General features: G+C 48.3%; 1 long non-coding RNA gene across 1 annotated transcript in view; it reads left to right on the plus strand.

Moving 5' to 3' along the window:
* The first annotated feature begins 216 nt into the window (after positions 1-216).
* LOC128662322 (uncharacterized) overlaps positions 217-4,793 on the plus strand; it is a 12,703-nt gene continuing 8,126 nt past the window's right edge. Inside the window, exons 1-2 of the long non-coding RNA XR_008402749.1 lie at positions 217-339; positions 2,523-2,678. This is a non-coding gene — a long non-coding RNA (uncharacterized LOC128662322). The remainder of the gene's footprint in view (positions 340-2,522; positions 2,679-4,793) is intronic.

Here is a 4,793-nt window from a genome sequence, read left to right on the forward strand (position 1 = left end):
CACTTGTAATCTAGCTCTTGGTCAGAAACCAAAAAGCCTTTTTGTGAGCAAAAGGCTTTAGTATTTTCTGTCCCTTTAAAATATCAATACACAACATTTCTGTCTGGGGTGGTGTCTAACTGCAGAGACATTCTTTAAAGCTCAGTCATGGTTGAATCAGAATCTCGTTATATAGAAACAAACTTTTATTCAATGTATTTGCATATTTCAGATTCACTGTCATACAGAAGATGGTAACTTTTCCCCAACCAAAAAGTAATGGGCTACTGTCGTTATGCCTGTTCTTGATACCAACATATCATGTATAAACGTACGCACAAGAAAGCGAACATCCCATTGGTAAGCAACAATCATAGAACTATTGGTCCCCAAATTTGATTCCCATCAATCTATAGCTTTCAGGATGCAATGGAAGTAGTCTGAATGCTGACTCTACATCTATTTTTGCCATCTCTGCGCTCGGGCCTATTGATTTTATCATTTCCAAAGCCTGGTCAAATCATTGGTATTTCACTGAACAAATCTGGTCATTTATTGCGTCATTAACCGAGGTACCCCTGGGTGCCGACAGATGGTGGATTAACCTGAATTTCCCTTCCTCTTTTTTCGGCACTACCCCTATTGATGAAATTAATTGTACTTCCTTTTGTATTTTGCTTTTCACCTCTACCGGGTACTGGTAAGCTGAAATTAAATTACGTTGTCTCCCCATTTTAATTTCCCCTTGTGTTGGTATAACAACATCGTGCCTAAATGACTGTGTAAGGAATGAGGCCCTTGTTTTATTGTGATATGCCCTTAGCATAGCCAGTATTACTGGTATATGCAGTGGAGTAAAGCTACTGAAAACAGTTTGCTTGGGAAGCGATATTTCCCTTCCCCTGCATGAGTCGAAAGGGCCGCTTGCCGTGCCTCGTGCACTCAACCCCTGGATGACCACCCTTACAGTACCTACAAACATGCTTAAACCCGCAAATCTGATGGTCACATTTTTTGTCATTATACCCCAACATATCTTTTTCATGTTTTCGTCATATCCAGTGTTTGCGTAACCGCCACTAGTATACGCATGCTTGAACCTCTGACTATTGTCTGGCTTAACCAATCTCGTCTACATATCTAATTCCTTCGTACCAAAGTACTTAACACTAGCCTTTTCTAGTTTCTTCCTAAATTCCGTGTCATAGTCTCTCCAAGCCTGACCCCGAAAGTGGTGTACACCTCCAAAATGGTATGCAGATATCTAATAAGGCTCTCCCCCTGCGTCGGCCTGTCCCTTAAAAAAACATGCCGCATAAACGAGAAATCCTTTCACCCACTGTAAAATATCCTTTCTAGGTATTTCTTTCTTTTGCAGTTTGTCCTCTTTTGCCTCCTTGGACTTCACTGCCTTCTTTGTTAACTGAAACACATCTATATACCGCCCAAGCCTGGCTTTGCTGATTGTCTTCTGCTTTAAATGTTCCCATAATGGATCTAGTTCACAATGTATGCCTAGCCCGTTCCCTGCACTAGGTAACACTACACCCAAATCCCCGGTATTATTAAACTCCCTTGAAAAATCGGTCGCCGTTGGTGCATTCCTACGCCCCCTCTTATCTTTTCTGCTCAATTTCTTTAACATTTTCAGTATTTTGTTGCATTTCTGCTGACTCCCCTCTCCCTCTTCCGATTCTGAATCGGAACTACTCTCTGTAGGCCTGTCTGATGGCCTTACTGTAATTGCCCCCTAGTCCAGGGTGTTTACTATAGCCCTATTCCCATTGCCCCCCATGATGCCGTGGCCTGCATCCCGGCAATTCCCAGAATGCACTCGTTTTGTAGGGGAGGGAATGGAGGAGCACTCCCTCTCCTTCAATCCCCGGCCAGAGCCTGCTCGTGTACTAGGGGAGGGAATGGAGGAACGTCCGTTGTCCTCCGTTCCACAGCCGGCCAAATGTGAGGGACGCGCAACCGGAAGTGATGTCATCATATCCGTACACTTCTGGTTGGTCCGTTTCTGGGAAGAAGAAGGGGACTGATTGTCGGGTGCCATCTTTGGGGTGGAAGACCGTACCCCATCTGCACAGGACGCCTTACCAATGGAGGGAGACCCACTGGGGGCCTGTACTAAAGGCATTCTAAGTGACCTGCACGGGAGGGCCTTGGCCGTGGAAGGGGGAGGTTGGGTGGGATGGCGGGGGGGCACGGATAATCTGAATGTAGGACAGACCGGGGCCTAGGCAGCCCGCAGGCCGGAATTAAGGCCTGTGATCTGGCTCCATGCCCAGCGCCTTTACCAGGGGAGGGGAAAACGAGGGAAGAAGAAGGGGAGGGGAAGGGAGTTAATTCACTATGATCCAAAGCAACCGAGGGGGAAAAGGGGGGTGCTGACCTGGAATTGCTTGAATTTAGATAGGGACCCTAACCTTCATCAGAGCTTGAAGCCTCAGAGGAAGGAGGGATAAAAACAGGGGACCTGGGAGGGCCTGCTTGGGTTTTTTTGGAATAAAACTCACCTGTAACCCTTGTCTTCTTTCTAGGTAACTGTATGTTGAGCACACTGTCCTGCAGCCTTTTTGGTGGAACCTGCTTCCTGCTTCCTTGCTCCATGATCCTGCGGCCTGGTACACGAAGTCCAGCTACTTCTGCGATCTGTGAAGAAAGAAGACAAGCTGTGAACTGATCCTGCTGCCTTGGTAAGTCCCTAATATCCCTGACTCGTTTTCTAATCCCTCCCTTTGTCCTATCCTATCTCTCCCTTATCCCTGCCTACTTCCTTTGTCTGCCTGCAGTTCCCCCCCTCCCCCCACGCTTGTTGTGAAGGGGGTGGGACTGCCAGCTTCTTGTGCTCCTCCATTGTCCCACCCACTTATTGTGCTCCCTGCCCATCTGGGCACTCCACACTCAGAAACAAACTTTTATTCAATATATTTGCATATTTCAGATTCACTGTCATACAGAAGATGGAAACTTTTCCCCAATGAATGTTCAAAATTCCAAAACATCATTTATGTTTCTTCATAGTTGAAGAAATGAATTTACCAATCTGGCAGGATCTCTCCATATAAATGTTTTTTTTAAACATTCTTTCTCACTAAAATAGAGTAATTTTGTAACACTTTGCTTTCCAGATTAGTAGCACTGTTTTTGGGAGTGCAGTTCTAGCCGGCGTTTAGTTTTGTACTTACATTACACAATTGACCATTGGTGATACTTGTCATTGATTTTTAAAAGTTTCTCTATCACAGTGCTCTGAGTTTGTGAAGAGAGTCAGTCAGTCTGGGGTTTTGGTCGTGATTATTATTTCTGATTATTTCTGTGTATGGCTTCCTGCTGCCTGCTAACCACAACATTTCGCAGATTTACAGCTTTAGAAAACATTTTTTGACCTTTTTTCTCATTTTAAAATGAACCCTATCTTTGTGAAATTTAGCAGTTTGTACCAGTTAGTTTCTACTCAACTGAATTAAATTAACAGCTGAGTCATGAAGATCTTTTAAATTGGAAATCACATGATTCATAGGGGTCAATTTAACAAAGCCTGGACAGACAGGGTTCGCTTCCACAACCTTGTCGGTCCAGGATTGCAGAAAGCATGCTGCAATACGCTGCCCTCATTTCATGAAGGGGCGTGACCGGGCGTGAAGGGGGAGGGGCGGTCGCGCACGAGAGATAGAGGGGAGAGAGATAGAGAGGGGGGAGATATAGAAAGAGGGGGAGAGAACAAAAGAGATGGGAAAGAGCTAAAGATAGGATAAGAGAGGGGAAAGAGCAAGAGAGGGGGAGAGAGAGCAAAATAGAGGGGGAGAGAGAAAATAAGAGGGGGAAAGAGAGAGAGAGCAAAACAGAGGGGAAGAGAGAGCAAAAGAAAAGGGGGGGGGGGGAGAGAGGGGGAGGAGAGAGAGAGGGGGGAGATAGAGAGAGAGGGAGATAGAGAGGGGAGAGAGAGATGGGGGAGAGAGAGAGGGGAGAGAGAGATGGGGGAGAGAGAGAGGGAGGAGAGAGAGAGGGGGGAGATAGAGAGGGGAGAGAGAGAGAGAGAGAGAGAGGGGAGAGAGAGAGAGGGGGGGAGAGAGAGAGGAGGGAGAGAGAGGGTGAAGAGAGAGAGGGGGTGAGAGAGAGAGAGGGGAGAAAGAGGGGGAGAGAGAGAGAGGGGAGAGAGAGAGAGAGAGAGAGAGGGGAGAGAGAGGGGGGGATATAGATAGAGGGAGAGAGAGGGGGAGATAGAGAGAGGGAGAGAGAGAGAGGGGGGAGAGAGAGAGAGGGGGGGAGAGAGAGAGGAGGGGAGAGAGAGGGTAAAGAGAGAGAGGGGGTGAGAGAGAGAGGGGGGAGAAAGAGGGAGAGAGAGAGAGAGGGGGGGGGGGGGAGAGAGAGAGAGAGAGAGGGGAGAGAGAGGGGGGATATAGATAGAGGGAGAGAGAGGGGGAGATAGAGAGAGGGAGAGAAAGAGAGGGGGAGAGAGAGAGAGGGAGAGAGAGAGAGGGGGGAGAGAGGGAGCGAGAGGGGGAGAGAGAGGGGGGAGAGAGAGGGGGAGAGAGAGAGGGGGAAGAGAGAGAGGGGGTGAGAGAGAGAGGGGGGAAGAGAGAGAGAGAGGGGAGAGAGAGGGGGAGGGAGAGAGAGAGAGGGGGAGAGAGAGGGGAGGAGAGAGAGAGAGGGGGAGATAGATAGAGAGAGGGAGAGAGAGAGGGAGAGATAGAGAGAGGGAGAGAGAGAGGGGGAGATAAAGAGGGGGGGAGAGAGAGGGGGAGAGAGAGAGGGGGAGAGAGAGAGGGGGGAGAGAGAGAGGGGGAGAGAGAGAGGGGGGAGAGCGA

Source organism: Bombina bombina, chromosome 6 (assembly GCF_027579735.1).
Source record: "Bombina bombina isolate aBomBom1 chromosome 6, aBomBom1.pri, whole genome shotgun sequence".
Lineage (NCBI taxonomy): Eukaryota > Metazoa > Chordata > Amphibia > Anura > Bombinatoridae > Bombina > Bombina bombina.